General features: G+C 40.1%; 1 long non-coding RNA gene across 1 annotated transcript; it reads left to right on the top strand.

Annotated features, from left to right (window-relative positions):
* Nucleotides 1–228: 228 nt before the first annotated feature.
* On the top strand, nucleotides 229–4,792 carry LOC119144195. The gene is made up of 3 exons (XR_005102988.1): nucleotides 229–433; nucleotides 775–866; nucleotides 3,005–4,792. It is a non-coding gene; the product is annotated as an uncharacterized LOC119144195 (long non-coding RNA).
* The last annotated feature ends 19,183 nt before the right edge of the window (nucleotides 4,793–23,975 follow it).

Raw genomic sequence — 23,975 nt, forward strand, 5'->3', positions numbered from 1 at the left:
ATTTCTGATGTTTAAAAAAACATTTCTGCATATTTTTTCCATCTGGATACAATGGAGTATAATTTAAGACTATGGGCAGAAGAGGGGGTAAATGATGCATGTAATGATTGTTTTAACATTTACAAGAAAATAATTTATTTAAATTGGATTAAGCCTTAATATTATCACACTTTTCTACCTGATTTAACATGGGGGGGAGGATGGGGGAAGGGGGAGAAGGCAATTTCATGGTAAAGTGTTTTAAGTATTTAATATTTTATTTTCTTTTTGATCATCCAAGCATACTGCCCTGCAGCCATGTAAATTTTCCTACATACATATGTTCATTGCCATCTTTTACATTCCTCTGCTGACAGTGAAGGGGTCATACTGATGGAGAAACCGGACATCATCTTTAGCCAGGATGCCCGAATTAATTCTACCAAAACAAGAGGTGGGGAAACAGCAAAGAATAGTTTGCTTTTGTGTATTACTGCTTTTAAGTACTCCATCATCATGCTGGTATCTCTGGTATACATATTCGGAGTGAGCCAATGAAATCAGTACTTGCTTGGGACGGCAGACCTCAGGGGCTTGTGGCTTTTTTCTGTCCCCAGCAGTTTTCCTACGAGCCTAATTTCTGCTGAGCATGGATCTCTGAGTCCAAGTCCAAACTTTCTGATCTTCATCTATTTCTTTTCCCTGCTCCAGGAGAGGAATCAAGTGGGGTAAATTCTGTATCCATATGCTCCTCCAGCTTTCAGTCTACTGATTGAAGTGTTTTGTTTATAATAGATGCTGTTTTCATGAGCGGGGGCAAAAACCCTCCTACAGCCAGAGGAGCTCCATTAGTGGTGGAACCAGCAAAGCCACCTGGTTTTCTGTAGGTCAGTGTTTCATGGTTTCATAGTGAATTACATTTGTCTCTTTTTTTCCTACTGTGGGGTCATTTGTTAGGTCTCTCTCCCATGTGGATTCTTTAATGTTTCATAAGGTTTACATTCGTGTTACAGCTTTTTTTTTTCATTTTTCCTCCCCCCCCCCCCAGTTAGGGCTCTTTTAGAATCTATTTCTTCTCCTAGCTATTTATTTTTTTACAAAGAATGCAGGAATTTGAGACCTCTGTACCTCTACTGCATTTTGTTGAAATAGAAAAAAATTAACTGGAAACTCAGTGTGTGACTACACAAACTTCAGTGTCCTAGCAAACCAAGCAAAAATGGTATATCTTGCTAAGTACATTGCCTGGTTTGGGTCTGTATTTAAGTTCATACCTTCTGGGAGAAGTAAGTTTGGATTCCTAGTTAGTCCTGTTCATCCAGTAGAGCTACTGTCATCAATGGAAGATGTTCTGGCTTTCTGAAGCACCAAAGAATGATTAGGTAAATTCCTATTAAAATGGCAAATTTCCTTCCAGTCTCATTTCCATTAGAGTCAACTGGAAGTTGCTCATCGTCTTCAAGAGGAGCTAGATTTGCTTTTACAACTGTAGTCGGTACTGGGAGGTTGGGGTGGGCTTATTGTCTCTAACATACTGCTAATTGCTGCTGTACAAACCAGAAAAGATACCCAATTCCAGTTTCAGTTCACAAAGCTCTATGTGTGTGTGTAAAATCTTGTATTTGTAAATTGAGCAATTTACCTCTGTGCATTATGGTGATACACTACACATGGAATTCCTTGATACCTTTTTTCTATAATAGATTCACTTTTAAAACTTAAAAGTACACTTCAGATAAATGGAAGGTTAAATTCTAAACACATTCTTAGTGTGTGCATAAGCTTCTGTTTACTTGGGAAGTATAATATCAGTAGAGTACTTCTCGCTTTAAAGTTTATGAATTTCTTTCTTCTCTTCCTTAATTCTTTGAGGTGTCAGTACTGAGAAAGATGAATCATTTATTAGTGGGAGGCCTGACACATGATGAAATCACTATCTGACACTTCAATGACTTCCAATGTTGTTTTGTGAACATTCAGCAAAGCACAGATGATGTGATGTTGCAGTTCTGTGGGTAGTGTTTTCTTCTTCTTTTTTTTTTTTTTTTTTTTGCAAATGGGTGAAATGCTTTATCATAGTGTGTGAGAACTTCCCCATTTGGTATGAATAGCCTTTGCCTATTATTAAGAGTGATTCAGAAGCTCTGATGTAGGAGAAAAAATAGAACACATCTGCAGCTGGCAGAGAGGATCTTTATATTTCTCCTGAGAATCAGTGAAAAAGCAGAACTCAATCCACTTTTTTTGGGGGGAGTGGGGAGAAAATAACAGTCTTGGCTTGAGTGTTAATACCTATGGAGCGTACCCCTTATGACAAAGCATGCAAACCTCCATAACGGTACAAATGAAGTGCAGCTAAGGGACAGTCCTGTGCTGGCCATTGGATTACCCCTTGAACAGGGGTCTCAACCCAAAGACATTTAGGGTATAAATTGTCATCTGAAAATAAAGCAATTGGCAATGAAAAACTGTCTGTTGGACAATAAGCTGAACAGGTTGACATATTTTTAAAAAGGTGTAATTTTAGTTCTAGTGTCTTCATTCCAGTAAGCAGTTCTGCAAGCATATAGGTTAGACCTTCTGCTTTACTGAACTTACCCCGACTACATCTTTCTCTTTTCCTCCTCCTTCCCTTCCCAGTATAAATGTTTTCGATTTGCTTCACAGTCAACTACATCTTCCTGCCAACAAACGTTGGAGTAGTTTCAGGCTATTAAGATATTTTCCTGCCTCACACAATTTGAAGGCTGAGCAATGTTACTCCTGCTCCTTTCCCAAGCCACATCACTCAACCATTCAGATGTGCTGCTGTAAGTGAAATGTCACAGGCTGGGAACTCATAGGTATAGACTTGCCTCCCATTACCAAGGCTGGCATCTAAAAGGTGGCTTCAGGGTTTTCTTCTAACTTAACTGGTTTTTCCCTTGGTTTCCTCAGAAGCTCAAGTGCTTTTCCCAGTGAATCCAGTCTTTCCTCTCTCATTCCTTGGACTTAAAATGTTTTCTCTCTTGATTGCTTTATATAGGCCTTATCACTCTGCTGTCTGAGCATCTCCAGAGCATCTCCAGTTCCTAATGTGTCTATCATCACAATACTTTGCGGAATGTACTCTTCACAGATGTATGTGGGTCCAGCAGAATTAAATATGTGTGAAACTGCGATGATGAGGGAAGGCTGTGGAAGAACTGGCAATTAAACCCATCTTTCAAGTAAAGACACAAGGTGTATCTTATGGGATGTTCTCCCTATCTAGTGGCTAATTTGGGTATCCTTGATTTTACCCTCCAGAGTTTCGGCTCTAAACTGTTCCACAGCTACTACTGGAAAGAAGCAGGTGACCTTTGGAGGTAGTAAAAGTCTTAATTACACATTTTCTGTTTGATAGGGTGTGTTCCTCCCCATCTCTGCACCAGCATGCATGCATCAGATGTGATGATGTGTGCAAACAAGTCAGCAAGTACCAAACCACTTTGTTTACTGCCTCACTACTCAGGATCTGATGAAAAACCTGGTAAACTTCAGGAAGGGGGAGTCCCTTCCTTCTAGTCCCTTCCTTTTACCATCTTTCCTTAGCATGTCTTTACATTCAAATCATCAGTCACATTGGGCTTGAATCGTGGTAGTTCATCACAGCTGCTCAGCGTGCCCTGGCTGTTGTGGGATGCTTGGAAGCTTGGCTTTGTCCCTGAGAGGGAGCTTCCCTCAGCTCAACACGGAGGGCTGCTTGCTTGTCAGTGCCTGTCCTGCCACAAGAACACAGAAACTCCCTATAGGTTTATGGATCACAGGAGGCCATTTCCATGAAACCCTGCGTGCAGGTGTGTCTGAGGAAAGGGCTAGCAAGAGGAGGCTGCCCACCCCTTCTGATCTGATGAGGAAGCTCTTTTTAGGACCACTCCCAAACTTAAGCCAGGCAGAAAGTGCTAGATCAGCACAAGCAGTTTAAATATCAGGCGTTGGCTAGCCCAGTCTGGAGTGCGGTTCCAAGATGGTTTAAGCTGATCCAAACCAGAGCCGTTGGAGCCTGGCTTTGCATCATGTATATCCCCACCCCATCTCTTGCACCAGTGCTGGTGCTTGTTTGACTCCACGGGGAGCTGAACTGGCAGGGATGTGGTTTGATTTTTCGAGTTAGTTCTGCCTTTTCTGAACTGGTTTGGTGTGGGACCAGACAAGCATCCTGGCTGGCATGGGGAAGGGCAGCAGCTGGGGATGGAGGGACTGCGGCAGCCCCAGTTTAGATCGGATTAGACTGTCATGGAACCACGGTCTCATTTGGAGAATGCACATGAGCATCTCTGGGAGATTTGAGGGGACAATGCCCCCAGGCAGGAGGAGGGGCATTGCCATAGTAATCTCTCCCAGTAGTGCAGCTGATCCAGAGTGAATATTTGTCTACAGTCTAAAATTATAGAAGAGCTCTCTGAACCCATTTAAAAGACCTAAAAGTTTGTTGTTAAGTGTTTTGTAAAGCAAGTTAATTCAACATAGGCTTAAAAGATGTTTCTTTTGCTTCCATCCCTCCCCCTGGCAGCCCGCCCCATGTTCTTTTTGCAAGCCATAAAGATATCCTCCTGCCCTGGCCCTCTTAGGTCATGGTATGATGGGCACCCTGCCAAATGAAGCTGATCTTATAAGCTGCTGCTGCCCTGGTTGTTGCTGGGACTGTTTGCATGATTTTTAATTCACTTCTGTGGTGTCCTAATTTTTTTTTCTGCCCAAGCTTCAAGTGGGAGTTTGTTTAGCTGTGAACTACACTGCTGCACATTCGTGGTCTATTAGCACCTTTTCAAAGCTCCACTCTCCGTTCTCTGAATAATTAGAAAACAGCTATTAAAAAAAAAAAAATCACTCAAGGCTATTGCACAGTGTCATTGTTTCAGGCTTTGTTTTTAAAATTATTGCTAAGATAGGTTTATTTCTGTGCTTGCTTGCTTTCCCCATACTGTGTTTAGATTTGAAAACAACAGCATCAGTAATAAGATACTGATGAACCTAAGGTAGATGTGACAGCATAATGTGGATAGTGCATGTACAATTTGTCAAAGCAGACGAAATAACCCCACCTTGGGCAATTTTCAAAAGAAATCCACTACAGTACTTGTCAGGTCTGGGTGACTACTCCATAAACATATTACCTGCTGGCATACAAATATCACTTTGTATAAGGCAGTTACACACTGAAAGGAAAGGGAGAGGCAGGGCAAAACCACTGATCTTGCAGAGTCGCACAGAAAGCCAAGATCTCAGATAGAAAAATGCTGAAATAAAAATCACCCAGATTCAAGGATAACTACATTTATGTGTAAACTGTGTACACATTTGATTTGTATTTATCTTCTGAGAAAATAAGTGCTGTTGTAATTTTTATCCATGTATTTTTGAGAATATATCTACTGCCATTGGTGAGGATACAAAATTAGGCTAGAAATAGACTCTTCTTCATTAAAACATTACTAAAAATTTCAGAATTACTGCCAGTTTGGCAGGAATATCCTGCATTATGAAATGACTAACAACTTCAGAATCAAAATCAAAAGCCCGAGATCCCACACAGTATCACTGTAGGAATAATTTTTGTGTTAAAGACTTATTTTGGGGTTGTTTTTTCAAGATACATCTATGGATCTCTTAATTTATCTTTCATTGAAAGAAGTAATGAAGGAATGATAGAAAGCAGGTAAATTGTGCTAAGATTCCACAATGCTTACCCATTTATGTATGTATATTTTTCTTTCCTAGGAAGTGAAAAAGAAAACAATGGCTTTCATAATATACTCTTACAAAAACACTGACAGCTTTCAACACAACGTCTGTGTGTTTGTAATACCAATTTGCACACATTTTCGCACAAATTTGTATACAGAGGTATGAAAATCACATCTTAGAAATCAGAGGGGGCAGATGGAATCAAAATTATTAAAAGCATAGCCAAAGCATGCAGTAAACTGTAAACCACAGTTTGTTTACCTCTGCGATCTGAAGTGGTTTTCTTTTTTTGCTATTTCACCAGTGGCTCCCAGGCACATGGGTGTGCTTAGATCATGAGTGCACCGCCTTCGCATTTATACTGTAGGAGTCTGGGTGTTGACTACAGAAAACAGAATCATCTACTAAAGTGTGGGAATAATGTAGGAACACCTTATGCTGCCCTAGATTTTGTATGTTAATTCTAGGAATATGTTGATTTAACTTGACTGAGGCCTCCAGGAAGAGGAGCCATCCATGCCACCAACCCTCCCAGAAAAAAGGCATAGGAAAGGATGACTTAAGATAAGATATTCATTGGTCACCTGAGAGCTGATAACACAATAGCAGCACACTTGGCCATGTGCACCTTGCCTTTGTCTTCTGCTGAGCCTTTGGGAGTCTCTTAGCCGGAGCGGTAAAAGCCCAGGAACTCACAAAACCATTTGAATTTGGGAGGATTGGAAATGTTCCCTTTCACAACACAAAGGAACAAGGTTCAGGAGTATGCTCTGGGTATATGAGGAAGTTTAGCAATACTGGTTAGCCATCAAGGGATTTTACAGGGAGAGGGTTTTGTGTGGGCTGTAATTTAAAATGTTATGTGTGTAATTTCCAATTGTTGCAGTCAAGGAAGCTTTTCTTTTAAGAAGGCTGTGCATCTGTGTGTACTGTAACTGAGCAAGAAAAAGGAAGAGCTTGACTTTGGGAAAGGTTTTCATTTTGATTTGGGTGGGCAAAACCACTCTCTGGCATATCTTTGTATATTGTATATTCTGTAACACCAAACCTGCTAATATGGACTCATTTCCGTACCTCACATGCCTCATAGTTTTAATAAATGAAATAGAGCCTCCAGCTGCCCACCTAGCAAGATGATGTGGAGCTAGAGGAACCAGGAAGCCTGGCATCCTTAGTCTGTAGCTGGTGTTTTAATGAGGAATCATTCAGTTACAGAATTTATATCAGTGCTTCTGGTTGCAGAATCCAGAAACAGGATTGTAGGCTGACCAGTCAAGTTTGCTCTGCAGGACAAGAATGGCTAATGAACTGGACCTCTCTGTCTGTTACTTTTTAATGAGTAAAAGGTCAAAATTGGCTGGAAAGCAGACGTGTAATCCAGCAATTCTAACCAAAGTGTTTTTCTTTTAATAAATAAAATAACATCCAAGTATGTTCCAGAAGACTTTCTTCTCCTTCTTTTCATGGATATACCAGCCTCTGAAAAGATGCATATCTTTTCCCCTGCTTCTAATCAATTTATAGGGTGTAATTCCATGTTATGGTATGCACAAGCATAGAGAATGTTAGAAATTAGTAAGAGAAATTCCTATCGTTTTTGATCAGATTTACAAAGAAGCTTTTTTTTTCCTTAATAGCTTCTTATGTTCGTAATCTGAAAGTTGTGGTTCAGAGAAAGGTGCAGAGGCTTATGTTACAAAGCATCTCTTCTTTGCTGAGCAGTGCTAGCAGACCTTTTTGCTACCCAGTGCAAACTGACTACAGAAATTCTCCAGTGTGTTTCCATCTTCCCACATTATGGTCTCTGCCTTGTTTACTGTCAATGCATCTAGAAATTTCTAACAGGTCAATAATCCCTGAAAGAGAACATCCATTAGGTTAAAGTGAGGAGTCACTGCCATGAAACACTGGCTTTTCTTTGTAATACAAAAGCAAATATGATTCTTTCTAAACAAAGTAACTCCCAGTTGCTAAAGAGATTTTCCTTCTCTACCACAATGTTGAAACGTGCCATTAAAACAAAGAGATGTGGTTGATACCCCCAGAAAATATTTATATGGACAGAGATAGGTGAATTGAAAAGAGCCATTGTCTTTCAGTTTAGGTTCTGCAAGCCCTTGTTGGCCATAAATACTCTTAATTCCAGAAGGGTACAGGGAAAATCTGGCCTGTGAGACTTCCTCTATAGTGGCCAAAAGACATTTCTGAGAACCCTTTAGAAGGCTTAGGATCAATAGTACATAGCATATGCGTAATGTGCTACAGGAAGGCAACCAGGAAGGTCAGGGCATGACTATATTTCTTCAGTAGCCAAAGTTCAATAACATTCTCTAGATGGTCTTAGCAGACTGTTCTGTGCCACAAAGGAAGGAAAAATGGGGTTGTGGGTTGTGACAGTCTAACGTGAGGGATAATTCATTGGTGATCCCAAAAGTATGCAAACGCTCTCTTAAGCCAAGTTCTCTTTTTTGTGCCTGCATCTTCATTGGCCTGACAACACTGCACCTCTTTTTTGAATGGGGTAGTGGAACAGATATAATTCTGGAAAAAGTTCATCTATGATCAGATTTGCTGACTGCAATGCCCATGTGAGGATGGCAGTATGTGGAAAATGAGGAGGAGACACCAGAGAGATGTGCAGACAGGAAATTTTTGTTCTAAAAGACAAAGTTTTATACACGGGGAGTAAATGACTGTATGCAAAGCCTAAGCGCAAAGCCTAAGCACAAAGCCACTCTTGTCACATTAATTTGATTTTCATTGAATGTCTTCGATCTAGCTGTTGCTGGGCTCCATACAGAATGCAGGCAGGATGTAGACTGTTGGTCAAGTCTGAGGAAAAAGGGGCAAAGAAAATGGCCACCAGTTTATATGCCATAGTTCAAATAATTGTTGATGAAATGCCTGTGTCTAAGATATTCTGCCATGGTGGTTGGCAGTTGTCTGTTCTTTGCTATTTTAAATGTTTCTGTCCACATTAATGGTAGATAATTGTCACACGATTATAGTCACAGTTTACGAGCATTGTGTTGGTATAAAGAAAAAGTCCAAGGTGATCTGACTACTCTTGAATGAAAGTACTCTGGAAAATTTGGATGCTTTTTAAGTTTCAGAGATACAATTTCTTTTTAATGAATGACAACAGCATTTCTAACAGAAGCTTGCTTCCAGAAGGCATCAACACTTGCATGACCTTACTGAAGAATATGAGGATTCTGTTAATTCTTAGTGCCAGTGGCTTCAATGCATTTTCCTTTGAAAAAAAAAAAAATTCAGCTCCATGAAGGAATAAATTTGCCTCTCAAACAAAAAAATAGCTCAATCCAGGGCCTGGCTATCATAGTCGTGTATTGCAATTTACAGTCTGTTGAATGTTGGGCTGTAAATTTACTAAGAACCAGGAAGCGATTGATATGCAAACCTTAATAAAACAACAAAGCCTGGCTTTCTGCTAAGGAGAGTTTAACATTCTGCCCAGCTAAGCTTAGGACATACCTAAATGGGGAAACTGACACAGCCATTGTGGGACAAAATGCTTTACAAAACAGTCTCCTGTACGGATGCTTTACTTGAGAATAAAGATTGTGTTTAAATCCTAGAACAGTTACTCTGTTTTATGAAGTGAGTAATGATTCCAGGATAAGTGCATTTTCACAGAACCTGTAGAAGCCTGTATGGTGAAGAACTTGGTAATGCCGGTTACAGAACAGATTATATCCTGTGAGAAAGCTTAAACAGAATTCAGGCTAACTTTCAGTAACGCAAAATGTGAATCAGGTTATAAAATAAACCTCCAAATCAACACCAAAACAGGTGTAGTAAAAAATTGCCTTTATTTTGTGTGATTTTTAGCAAGATAATTCCTTGGATACTTCCCATTATTGTTTAATGGGGGTTTCCTATATACATCAAAGGAAGAATATCCCTTTAAATGCTTGCTATTGATTTGCACTCAGAAGTCCGATTGACTGCTTTGGTGGGAGTTCCCTACATTGATCAATGAAAGTATCAAGTTGATAAATAATTCACTTAACAAAACTGCATTAAGATAATGCTGGAGGTTTGCAAAAATCCTGTATAGGGGAGATTTCTCACATTCCTAACTAACTACCTGGAGTCAGGTTTAACTTGGTGAGAGTGAATGGAGCTCCAGAAATATTGCTGCATCATGTTCAACAAAAGTTACATGCTTATTTCCTGTCTTGTCTTAGGTGAGTAGGTGTTAATTGCTGGAATATCACCTTCTAGGGTTTTTTTTCCTTCTTTTTTCTTTTCAGGGTTGGAAGATTGAGGTTGGTCTAAACTACCTGTTCAAGTAGGGTCACCTAGAGCAGGTTGCCCAGGTCTATGGCCAGATGGCTTTTAATCTTCTTTACCCTGGAGGTAGGTATACATAACTGGCACTGACCTTCTGGCAAGAAAACTTTAACATATCAGTCTTTGACGCTTATGTCCAGTGCTTCCATTTTACCAGGAGAGTGTTTGAGCATTGCACAGATTTCTGGAGTGTGCTTTTTCATAACACTCTTTTGTTCTCCCAGATTCTGGCTCTTACAGGTTTTGGCAGAAGGGTCTGTGCTGTCGCATCTAAGTACAGCTTTGGGGCCTACATTCACATTGTTAATAACTTCACATTTTGCTAGCTGATTGTCTTTCCATTCACGGGCTCCAGAAGGAAATGAAGTGCAGAGTTAACCTGGATGCATTTTGCTTCTTAACCAAAATATCCTTGGGGATTCATTTGAGTACTCATTTGGAGAGCCAAACACTTTTCTGAAAATCAAGCACTTCTAAAGAATAAGCCATCATTTGTGAGTTCAATCTTAACTAAGACTTCTGAACTAGTTATAAGTTTTATGCTTCAAATCTGTATGCAGGGGGTTAAGAATTTATGCCTTTATAGCCTGATAAATATATATATAAACTTTATTTAAACTCTAGAACCAGGAAGAGAAAAAGATAAATTCCTGTTAACCTGTCTAGGAGACTTAACTGTGCTGCTTCACTTAAACCACTCTAGTCTTGGACAATCATCTAAATGATGTGTAAATAACTGTCACCTCAGGACCTTGAGCAAGGCTCAGTGCTTTGTATTTGAGTTATTAGAAGCTTTTAATGACCAGTATGAAGTCACAGGGCAGAGCCACAGATACATAGTTACACATTCAGAAGACTCTATTAAAGGCCTTTTTAGCTTTGCTGTGAATTTACAATTTGAGAATTTCCAAGAGAGTATATTTTCTGAGACAAATTTTATTGCCTGAGGATAATTTCAAATTTTTTTTCTTTAATGTGATTTGCCATGGTAGAACCTAGACATTTTCCATGTGGGTTTACTCTGTGCTTTCTGTGGCCTGCAAGGAATTAGTTTTAATTAATATGACTGGCAAATACGTTGTTGAAATAGTTGTTGTGGCAGGCACGCCTTTGTGTTAACAGTTGGGTTAAACAGCCCCTTTATCAGCGCTATTAGCACCTAATATTACTGTCTGATTAAAGATCATTCAGCGGATTATCCCGTCCCAATGCTTCCACAGACCCCGAGACAGGTGCCCAAAAAAGAATTTATGTTAAGTAAATTAGCACTAGTATCGCATCGTTCATAGCTTTGTCTTGGCTGCGGGGGAAGGAAAAACTTATTGGGCTGTTTTGTTTTGGGGTTTTGTTTTTTGTTTCCTTCTTAAGCAGCAGGTTAACTTGTACAATCCCTGCAGATTTACATTGCAAAAGAGGCAAGATCAGCACTAAGGCCTTTGTCCTACAGTTGTCCTGTCCTTCCTATCTCATTCAAAGAGCAGTCTGCCTTTCCTCCGCCCAGGTTGGTTAGGGGGATAGGTGTGCTTTTACACTAAAATCATATTTCTAGGTGTTTTTTCTTTCGACAGTGGAAGCAGCATGTAACATAAACAGTCTATCCCCTGTCTCTAGAAATGCATTTTATTTTAAATGCATGCATTTAGACTGGCCTCGTAGGTAAACTGGAAGTGCGTAACTTAAGACGGCAGGAAATCCCACAAGAGTTCACAGAGCATAGCTTAGCTGACAGTTCACTTTTTAATGGGTGAAATGAAGCCTTGACATTAATGAGCACAGGCCCCCTGACTTCAGTGGAATTTTGCATCCTTATACCAGTCAGATTTCTGTCTCAATTGTGTCAGATGGCAATTTATAGTATCTTTCATGTCCCCCTGAAAAGCTATGTGTCCTGTGTAGCCTGGGGACTGTTTCTGACAACAAGGCTGGAGAGCAGAAAATAGTGGGCTGATGACAGACAAGACCCCAAAGTTTTTGTGTGCCTTGAAACAGGAGCAGTGTGTCTCATCCCTTGATTTCTGTTAACTTTGAAAGGGCCAAGAGTTTAATATAAGTAGCTGGAATGAGAACTACCCCGCAGGTAGGTCTAGCATTACCATAAGAACTATCTGATCAGTGCTCATTGTAGGATAAGGAATTTTCTTGGGCGCCTGTGAAAGAAACATAATAAAATAAGCACTATGTATCGTTGAAGTGTTATTCTTTGCTGTTCTCTTTGGAGAGGATGTCAAAAGGACACGCTGCTGTCAAGTAGGTCTGGAATTGTGCTACCTTACGTTGCTTAAAAACGTGCTAAAAAAATCTCATGCTGTGTCTGGTTAGATGGAGGCGAGTGTCTAAGATGCCTAGGGACTCCGACAAAAAAAAGGAGCTAGCTTGGAGCCTCTAGTTCAGTCTTGCTCTAAATATACTGCATCTTAGGTTAGAAAGTGGTGACATGTAAAGGGAGCTTTAGAGATGCCGCACAACATTATGAGACAACCCCCTTCTCCCCCCACCGCTAACCCCCTGAAGCATCACGCTCTGTAAAAGATGCATTAGATTTATCAATAGACCTTTCTTTACTCAACTGTGCTGCAATTCCTTTTGGGAAAAATTGGATTTTCATCAAAGACACAGAAGACTATAAAATTGGAAGCAGATGTGAGGTTGGATTGGATAGCTCTATGGCTGTTTCTTTTGTGGAAGCACTTTTGAACAAACCCAGCCTTATGTGCTTCTTGCTGTTTTGCCCCATGTAACTCTCTTTCCTGCTTTTTACATTTTCCAGAGAACCAGGAGGTGCAGTGTGACTAACTGATCTAAATGTAAACTTCTCCCTATCACATCATCTATCTCTTGATTTTCCAACTGTTCCTGTATTCTTTGGAAGATATGTTTAAACAATAACCTCAATATTTTGCATTGTTAACAAGATACAAAAAAATACAGCCAGTCCTCTGCACGTAGGGGCTGAATTTAGTCATGGCTGCTAGCACTTTTTCTGGCCTGGATGAAGTTTATACCTGGCCCGTATGTGACACCTTAATTTATTGGCATGTTTTAATTTGTTGAAAACAGACTTAGATCTCATTTACTTAGAGAAAGGCCTGTCTTCTGGCATATTGATGGTGTTATTAATGTAATTGATGAACTGGGAGGAAGAACACAATTTTAAAGATTATTAAATTTTTTTTGGTGCATTTTTTTTCAGTGTCTTTGGTGCCACATGCAATGTGCTGCAATGAAAAGAGGAGCCAAGAACCAGGATTTATGATGTTGTTTATCTGTTGGTGATGTTTCCTCGGTTCTGATTTACAGCAGAACTGAGCCTGGGCCCAGTGAAGTACGGTTTCAAATCCAAAGCTTGCCCAGAATTCCTGAGAGCTTACCCAGCTTGATCCAAGACTTTATAATGCTTAGCTCTGCATTTAGTGCCTGCAGTATGTGGTACGTGCAGTCTCCTAGGAGTTAATTTTTTCCCAGTGCAGGGCTAGTACCTGATGAAGATAGTCCCTGCTGCTATTGCATTTGCTCCTGAGGGCAGCACCACAGCTGCTCCAGTGCGAGCTTTTAATGCCCCAGTGTAAGCCTCCTAAGATGCTCCTTGGAGCCTTTGATGCGCTGATAACTTGGCACAGAAATGCTGTGCTCTTGCAGGACAGAGGGAAGAGCCCTGAGCCTGGAGTAGACTGGTAGAGTCCACTTGCTGTGCCTACTCCTTCTATGTCTTTTATGAGCTTCTTCTTCTACAGGGTCGGTCTCACTTTGGCTGGCTTGTCTTCTTGATTTCTTCACTCCTGGTGCTAAGTGGAGTTGATGAGACAGGAGGAAAGAAAGTGACAGGGATTGCTAAACATCTGAACATCTCTCCTGCTAAGCTTGGAGCTGCACTGAAGGTTATTTTGAATAAGAGAAGTAATTAACATGTCTTTTTTCAATGGTAAAATGGCCCATTGGAGATAACAAAGTGTGGAATTCAGACCCTGAGATTTAACTATGGATAATCACAGGTGGGAGAGTGGAAATGGCAAGTTTTCAATTTAAAAAAGTTACTTAAAAGGCCTCTTATGCAAATGCAAATCAATACTTTTCTGGAACAGGCACAAGTGAAATGCAGTTGTTTTGTGAAAAGTAATTGTGTCCAAACAGGAGATCAGAAGTGAGCCATTATAATGCAGAAGAGATCCAGTTCAGCCCATGGGTGAAGCTACTTGTCTGAGGCTGAGCCCACCATGGAAGAGGGCATAACTCATGCCAGATCTTCCTGACTGTGGGGTCACTTCTTGAATCTCCACAGCTCACAATACATAATATTGCACAGATTAACTGTGGATTTAAGTGACACTCCCCAAAATGTTGTAGGACAGATCAAGATCCAGATTCTGTTCTCAACCTCACCTGCAGTTTCTGTTTCATAAAACAGATAAGAATTGGGGTGTAGGTGTACTTTTCCAGAAATACAGGGTTACCATGAATCTCTGGCTCTTTTCTGAACGATTAACAATGAATCACTGTTTTTTACAAGTCTCAATGCATTCACCATATGCCAGGTGTCGCAAGAGCATGAGAACATGTACCAATCTGAAACTGGCTAAACAGCCTCACACTGGCATCTGTACTTGGTAGTAAGAGTCTTGAGAAGGAGCTACTTGGTTTTAACCTTCCTAGTATGGATAAGATACTTGTCATCTTCTTGAGCATAATTATCTTTCCACCCCCACCATCTCATCCTTTCTATATTTCCCAGTAGGAGGATCAAAAGAAAGTTAGTTAACTGCAGCATTCATCAGATAATCCAAAGGAGACATTAATCTAGAAGACAGTATTACCAAATAATTAATTCATGGGTTAATTCCATCCTTATTTATCTGATTTTCTTGTGATTGTGAGCGTGGGTTTTTCAGCCTAAATCCTAGTACAAAGGACTCTCTGCTTGAGGAGAGTGGTCCTGGAGGGGAACAAAGAGAGAAGAAAGAAATGTGTGTCTTCTTCAGGACACTTGCTAGCTACTGATAAGTTTTAAGGGAAATTATTATCTCAATATTAAGATAATACTTGGTGAGTTGCTGAAAAGCTGAAAAACCAGTACGCAAAAAACTATCCCAATTTTGTACGTACATGCATAGTTACTTGAAAAAATTTGTACTGAGGCTTACTTCCTTATTCTGGAATTATTAAATTTGTTTTCTATTTCTCAAGTCATCTCCATCTTTCGTTTGCTCCAGGCGACCACTGAGAGGTCACTAGGAAAGCAAATCTGTCTTTTCACCAGCGCATTTTCCCCTGTGCTGCTCTGACAGTACCAGTGCTGTCATGTCATATGTTAAAATGCAAACAGACTATACAGGGGAGAATCACCAACGAAAGAAGCCAGCCTGTGAGCAGTGGGACTAATAAAATGTGGTTTCCGTTGGCGGGTTGTCCTTTATCCCTTCCCCTTCATAGTGCACATAGTGGACCTTTCTCCATTTCTGTTGCAGCGTGCCGTTCTGTAAAGAGCAGGGCATGCAATGTCTATGCCCACTACTGCTTCGGCAATTGGTTGCTGCCAATGGTAGCAGCTGAGCTCTGCCTGCCTTTCCCTCAGAGCAATCACTAATTTGGGTTGGCCAGCAGCTCAGAAAGTTCTCTGAGACGATAGTTGAGGGAGAGGGAGGGAGTGGGAAGAGGTAAACAGATGGAAAGAGGCAGATAGCACAATCATTTAAGCCTCATTATGTACAAAACTAAGCTGAAAATGGCTGCTGGTGATTAACCATTAATGAAAGTTTATCCAGAATGCAGCAATGAGATGTCAAAGGTGTGATGGCACCAGCAATGCATTTGGGCAGTGTGGCAGGGGGCTATCCCTCCCGCCCCCATGCTTTAATTACAATTCTAGTAACTTTAAGGATCTTTTTGTCAACGATTGTAATTGCCGGCCAAGCCAAGCTCACCATCCAGAGTCCATTTAATTCCTTGCAAGAGGCTGAGATTGATGTGGGTTGAATACTAGCTCTCTTTCTGCATCTTTACAAATGTGGGCATCATCTGTTTTCCCTGGAAGTGCTTCTTTCTCACAGACTTCCACAGGTTATTCACCCTACCTGGGAGTTTATACGAGGTTATAGTAAAACATGACATCATAGTTGTACTCTGTTAGCCGGTTTCCAAACATTTTGCAACTGACGGTTTTATCTTTAAAAATAGACTGTCTTTTTTTATTAGAAATGCTAAGCTTATGTCTTATTTTGTATGTGGTATCTAGATATTCCAGATAGACTGGAGATACATCTGAGTTTGCGGCTGCGCACAGGACCTCAAACAGGAACACTGATGCTAAATGTGTTGGCCAGAATTACATTTTACTTACATTTTGTTGTGATCTATGTTGAAATCTAAGTTGTGATATACTGTGCAGTACAATGGAAGATACTGAGTAAATAAAGAGAAATTTTGTTCTGAAAGAGGGCAACATTTTAAAAATTGTGCCTAAAATAGGCTGAGTCTGGGCAGCTGAGCACCTGCCAGTCACTTCAAGCCAATTGGACCCACAGATGTAGCTCCCAGTTGTAAGTTGGTCAATGGTAGTTACTGGTGTGAAAATAACCTTAAGCACCCAAGTATGAAAATGGTTATTAACATTTTTAGCCTTTAGCTGGATATTGTTTTAATAAAATGTATAGATCACAGATCCAGGATTTTTGCAAAGGTGCTACAAGAAGCTTATTTAAACATTTATTTAAGTTCAAAGAAGTGGATTCCAAATGGTGTGGTGGTTTCTGTTTAAAGACATGTCAAATGAAATACTGCATGTTTGCAAGTGTTAGTTAAATCCCTAGTGACCTTTAGCTCACATAATAAGGTCGCTATCCAAGTGTCTGTGCTTAAGAGAAGCCAGCATTTAAATGTCCATTTAAAAATTGATTTGGTTGAATGATACTCTTCATCTTGTCCAAGGCTCAACATGTCCTAGAGGAGAATAAAAGGAGTGTTTCCCTTCTAAGTGTTTTCAAATGAGAAAGAATGATTGTTCCTAATTTTTGCATATGTCAGCATAATAGAAGCTTAGTCATGCAAATCCTTATTACTTGGCAGTTCTGCAGCAGGGGAAAACAGAGTTACCGTATTTTATCCGTGTTTATAGTTAAAAGCATGCCTTTCATTGTGTTTTTTAAGAACAGATGTCAAGACAATCTTGAAAACATAAATAAGTGCTAAAAAATATTGTTCTGATTTAAAAACCAGGGAAACCACCCCCTAGCTAGTTGAATGTGTTGGTCTTCATTTCCATAAAAAGACATGAACTGTTTATATGCTTCCTTCCATCTTCCATGGGGGGAAATAAAACAATTACTCAGTTAACGACAGATTTTATTTTACTATAATTTAGTGATTCTGCTAAGTGCAGTAGTATACGAAAGGAGTTTCAAATCATCAAGGATTTCTTAGCCCTTTATGCGACTACAGTATGTTGTAGTATGTTGAGTAAATGAGCTGTGGTAGAGCAGTGATTCACTCATGTAGTCTGTAGACACACGTAAGAACCAAGCTGGAGAAAAGCTGACTTTAGAAACATTAGCAGAGTAAGAAGACAAAGGGGAATGCAGGTGTCAGTCACATTTTAAGGTGCTCTTTACAGTGGCACAGAGCCAAGTGTATTAGGGACAAGGCCTTTTCCTTTCTTGTCTTTTCCTTTATGGAATAGTGTCAACCATAAGAAGACATGTCGGGTAATTACTGTTGGCTGTGTCAGGACAGATCTAGCTGTGACTCACCAGGGTAAAAACTGGCTGGGTCAAAGTCACATACTTCTTCCAAGCTAGCTAAAAGTGGTTTGTTTGCAAGTGAAGTTTTGCTTCCTGGCTTCCTTACGCGGTAATAATTCACCGACTTACCGGTTTCTATGTGGAAATGTCAAGAAGGGGGTTTAGATGCTCATTTTTGCTTCTGTGCTGTATTCAGGTGCTCTGCTGAGGTTGTGCACACTGATTACATGGTATAAATCATTTGATGCCTGTTTGTTTCAGATCATCAGAGGAATGAATGAGACCTCTTAACGCAGCCTCGCTCTTTTGTGTAGATATGCAGAGAGTCATTGCACTGCCTGCCTCATCTGGATTACCGGCAGACTCCTCATAGGAGATATTAATTATAGGCGAAGCCGTGAATGCCACCTATAGTTAAGTTTGCTTGACACTTTTCACCACAAGATCCTGTTTTCAGTTGCTTATAAATTTGTCAAATGTATATTATTTGGATTGAAAATGTACAGATTGGGAGACCGCATCTGGCTGAATATCTAAAGCTTCAGAAAAAAATGGGTGTTTGGTTGTTTTTTTCCCTGATAACAAGTTTAAGAGGAATGTGTTGCTTTTTCACTTGTCTTAAAAATAAATGTGTCTATCCATTTTGTTGAGAAGCTCCAACGATTTAGAAAAATAATTCAATAATTGGGAGGCAGAAGTGATGTGTCCCAATGTTACCAGAATCCAGGCTTTACAAATGTCCTGGCACACGTGCAAGAAGAACTCAATAACTGTTAAAACATAGGAGAGACGTGGTGGAAAGTAAATTAATTGTGGAGATTTAAGTGAAGGTTCTTAATAACTACTGTTTTCCAGGTTTTCATTATATGATCTTTTCACCTGCGGAAATGAGGGGAAGCTCATCCCATTCACAAAATCACACGGGTGATTTCTCACTTGCAAAGCACTTGAGTAGTACAAGGATGGCATGACAGAAAAGTCAACAGACATTCATAATCCTGTCTTTGTAGCAAGTCTTGAGTACAGGTCAGTAAATAAGATCTGGTGCTTCACAGAGAGCAGTAAGAAAAAAAAAAGTTGAACATTCATGTGTGTAACAATTAGAATCTAGTCTGTCCACTGAATGAGGAAATGGCTTTAGGAAAAAATAGTCATGTCATCTGTAGTCTTGTATGCAATGTGTACGCCAAGGGGCCTGAAATGCAATTGTCTGGGAAATCTTGGAAGGTTGTAAGTTTTGAGTGATTGACTTTCTTTCGGTAATGTTCTTTTAATATGATTTTTGGCATATGATTTGCTACTTGGTATTATCTGTGGCTGAAGCAGTAGAGGAGGTAGACAAATGCATGAAAATAAAGTAATTCTGCACTGAAGGAAAGAAACAGCAAATTCTTTTCCTAAACCCTTGGATAACTTCCGATTTTGTCTGCAAAATAATATTTTTCCTTGGAGAGGAAAAAGGTGTTAGACATAGCAATTTCACTTGGATAGAAACGTCATCACATAAATAGCCTGCTGTGAATGACATTTTAGGCAGCTCAATCAATATCCTGCCAGGAGAAAAACCAGAAAAAATCCCTCGAAAACAGTTCTAAATGCAATGCATCCCTTAATTGCAGTTATATTGGAATTTTCTCATAGATACGTATTACTTATGAAAGAGTGAGAAAATAGACCTTGCATTATTTTAAAGTCATAACCATTCATATACCAATACTAATTATTTGTTGATGAAATATCTGTATGATGCGTTTTCTTCTTCTTTTTTTTTAACTTGCCAGGGAATAGCGGATCAATATTCTTAATAACAATTATCATACACAAACACATAGCACTTCTCACTCAGATTTCAAAGAACTCTGCAGAAGTCTTACTCTTTTGTAGGTGGGAAAATAGCAGATAAAGATGAGGAGCTTGTCTAGAGCGTCACAGAGTATCTGAAGTACTGTGTTCTGCCCAGTGCCTGCCAACATCACTGCATCAGAGCTGCACTTTGTGCATGTTGTGTCCTTGGATATGTCACACAGGTCTGCAGGATGCCTTTGCACAGTGTAATAACACAGATTTTGATTGTTGTTTCTAAGACCATGAGTTTGGTGGGAAAGTGGTGTGAAAGCTAATCAAAGCAGAAAGTTAGAGTTGAAACAGGACAGTAGTTCACTAGCACATTTAACACAATTGTCAGTGCTTAATTAGGTGGTGTTTAAGGCTAAATATTCAAGTGTGGCATTTGGGATTTGATCTCTGGTCCTACACAAAAAGGTGAGAAAAGCTTCTGCCCTGACAAGAAGTTGGGAAAACTTGCAGCCTTGTGAAGAGTGGAAGTTTAAAGGTACAGACAGGCACGAACTCTTTCAGCAGCTGTGCTAGTTAGCTTAAACTGTCTAAATAGTAACGCCACTCACTTTAACATGAAGTGGCTTCGGTAGTGTTTCTATAAGCAAGCTCTGCCAACAAATGTGAGGGAGCAGTAACCTCTGCAAAGAAGTGATGATCAACAGCTGGGGCTCTAACCTCTCCCTGGCTTGTCTGCATCCAGCAGGGAACATCTGTCCAAAGCCTAACATCCAAAATTTACAGAACAAAGGTGTAGTTTGTTTAACAAAATTGCTCATATTAGCTAATAACGGAATGTGCTTTGATTCTGCTGGTGCCAGAACCACCCAACTTTTACTTTCCTTACTAAATCAGGATTGATTTCTTTACTGACAAAATGGCATCATGAACTTTAAGTAGACAGATTGCTGTTTTGATTTAACAATGGCCAAAATGGTACCCAGAACATGCACGGTACCATTTGAAACTTCAGTGTAACATGGTTCTTTATGTCACTACTTTGAATTCCAATGCTATTTTGTACTTATCTTCATAAATAAATAGTAATCGAATTTGGAAAGTTAGGACAAATGATCCATGAAAATAACTATTTTTTTTTTCTTTCCCTCAGAGTTTTTCTAGCCGTATTCATCTCTGTGAAACTACAGCACCTGCCAAAGGAGGATAAGGTCAAGTTGAATGTTGATCCCTGCACTTACTTCTGGGCATTCCGTGGTTAAATCATGCATTTGTCAGCCATAGAATAAGCCAGCGCTGAACAATCCTTGAAATAGCCCAAACCTTGAGGAAGAGCATTTTGTTATAGAAAAGGAGACAGGCAGAAGAGCCCTTGTAAATGTATCATCTACCGCCAGAACACAAATATGTAATTTGACAGTATCTTTTTGTGGACAAGAGGAACGAAAGTTATTTTAAATTTCTCTCTCTTTTCCTCCTGCTGTTGAGGTTACAGCTGTAATGAAATACCCCAAATGTCATTTATTCCTCTCTGCGCTTCTTTCAATATGAGTCTGCAAAGCAACAAGCAACATCTCTTGTGGAAAAAAGGGTATCTGAAAACTGTTCTGAGTACTGCAGATGATGAAATAAGAATGAAAGTCAAAGAAATACGATAAACGGTGTCTACCGAGAAAGCTCCCGTGGAACTGCTGAGTGAGGATCGCTGACGCTTGGAGTCACGTAATTATGAAACTTAGTGAAGATGAGCTGTCAGAAGATCTCTAATTAGATAGTGCAGCCAACCCTGATAGATAATGTTTCCTACGGGGTGTTACGTCAGAGAAGCTGGTGTGTTGTGCTCCCAGGGAAGTGGCCAAGAAAAGATATGGACTGGTAAAAATACACGGGAAGGTTTTTTTGGTGTGGGTCTTTTTGTGTGTAATCTACTGAATTCTCGGTTATTCAGCCCGGTCGTGAAGGAAAATAAAGGTTTTGTATTATCTGGAAAGCAGAGAGGTGGCTAGATACCCAGTAGGCAGGGGTTTCATTGCAGTTTACATTTGCCTTCATTCTGCCATTTGGAAGATGATAAAATTAACACCTCATCCTAACTGCTCTGCTTTGCAGGTGTTATAGAAATGAGAGTGAAAAAATACCATTATTTGTAAGAAACCTTTTTTTAAAATCTCCTTTTGCACTTGAGGCAGCAAGTTGTGTTGTTTTATAGAAGAATTCTCTATTTACTTTGCATGTAGCTGTTCTTTTAGAAGTATATTTTTTATACAGGAAGGTGTTAGTGGCTGCCATCAGATGGTTCTTACATCTGTAGAAAGTCTCAGATCTGGGTAAAGATGTTAAATGTGCTAAACAGCTTTCCTTCAGGCTAAACGATAGGAATATTTAAACATGTTTTTAGTTGTTTGTAGGAAGGCAGTAATCAAGCAAAGCAAAAGCTGAGCAGAATTAGGCCACGCAGTCTGAGAGACCATTTTCAAGTGCAGCAGAAGAAATAAGTCAGGTAAGAAGCTGTGAGTGTGGCTTAGGAGCAAGCGGGGAGTCAAGGCTCTTTGGGGCTTATGACTCACTGGCCAAGGAGGCTTGGGTGTGCTGAGCAAAGAAAGTGGCTGTTACTGTTGGATTTTTTGCTTCGTGTGATTACATACTTTGCAAACAGTGTTGCACAAAATACAACCGCAATGAACACCCGTTTGTATCCTCAGCTTCTTTCTCAGGGATATCGCCCATGGCTAGTGCTGCTCATCCAGCTGTGCAGGAGACGTATCTGGACATCGGGTCATGGCAAGAAACAGTAATGAACTATTCTGCCTCTGAAAGAATTTGTGATACGATGGCCAGAGAAGCAACACTAACAACTTCCTTATTCTTGGCAGAGAAATGAAAATTATATAGGCCACTTTTCACTCTTTAAAGAAACAGTTGATCACTGCTTTAAAGAAAGCATATCTATTACCTAGCAAAAGTACTTGAAGATAAGGTACATGGAGTGGAGAATGGAGCAACATTTACACTTCAAGACTGTCCAACTAGGCAAGATATCCCTTCACATTGGTGCAATTCTTTCTGCAGTGCTGAGAAGTATTTTGTGCAGTAGTAAAGCCCAATAACTCAGCTGCAAACAGGATCTGTTGAAAATGCATGATCTGCCAAATTCTGGGTGGGTGTGCTCAAAGTTTCATAGCTGCTTGTAAGCTTGGACCAGTAATTAATCATGAGGAAGTTAAGAAGGAAAAAACCTGAGCATAACATGACTGCCAAGAATATTATCAAAACACGCCTAGAGAAAACAGTGCTCTTTTATAATTATTTTATTAATAATATTATTGATATTTTTATCACAGCTGGGGTAATAGCTGGGGCTTGCAGGCCAGTCAGTGGGAGCTGTGCATGATTCTGAGCTCTGATGGTAGTGTCTTAAATGAAAAATGCACCATATTGTAACATCAGTGAACATCATGAATACGGGAATGAAAAACAGTTGCAAGCTGTAACCCGCCTGCATCAAAGCCAGCAAGGAAAAGGCATGTTGTACCCTGTACGATTGGTAAAGTAGAACATGATCATACAATTAAAGGTTCGTGTCATACTGGATACACGTAAGGAAAGCACTGCAACCTTGATACTCTGTTCACATACTAGGCATGATGAGCTACTTTTTTTTGTGTCTTGCTGTGCTAGCAGCCCCGTTGAAATTATGGAATAAAATGGGTAGGCATGGTGTGATCTGTCCTTTAATAATTGCAAAACACTCTAGGATCTTCAGAAGAAGGATGCTTGAAAACTGTGAAATAGCTTTTGTTAGATCAGGGGGTGGGGTGGTGAGGGGATGGAGAATGATATCCTGGGCCCCTGCTCAGATGGTGCTTGTTTAAATCTGTCACGTCTGAGTGGGGCACTTAAAGGCATGTTTAATGCCAAGTGATGAAACCTTGTTGAATAGGTTAAGCATTAGCTGAGTCAGGTGTGTGCCTGTACGCAGCTTGCCCTCTTCCCGGCTCTATCAGTCTACAGCCTGGGAGACTAACTGCGAATAGGGAAAACTTGGCAATGGAGCTGGTTTCTTACCTGATAAGTTGTAACAGACACATGGGTGATGCTGCCTGTTAATTTAGAAGGCATTTAACACTTAATCATGCTTGTCTAGTACAAGTCAGGAAGGACACTGCTTTCTGCAACCTCTAATTGGGTGCCATCAGTAATATAAGCTTAAGATTGTCCCAGTCAGCAACTGTATTGCCTAATCAGCACAAGTGTGTGCCCATTGGGTATCAGACACAGATAAACGGGAGAGAGGGAGAGAGAGATCTGAACATATCTACGCGATGAGCAGCATGTCAGGAGCATAGAGGATGTCTAGATTTATGTGCTTTTTGGCAGCACTAGTGAGCTATTAATCATTTCTCATGAACAGGGCTCTTGTAAATCAGAGGTAGGAAACACATTTCATCG

Source organism: Falco rusticolus, chromosome 3 (assembly GCF_015220075.1).
Source record: "Falco rusticolus isolate bFalRus1 chromosome 3, bFalRus1.pri, whole genome shotgun sequence".
Lineage (NCBI taxonomy): Eukaryota > Metazoa > Chordata > Aves > Falconiformes > Falconidae > Falco > Falco rusticolus.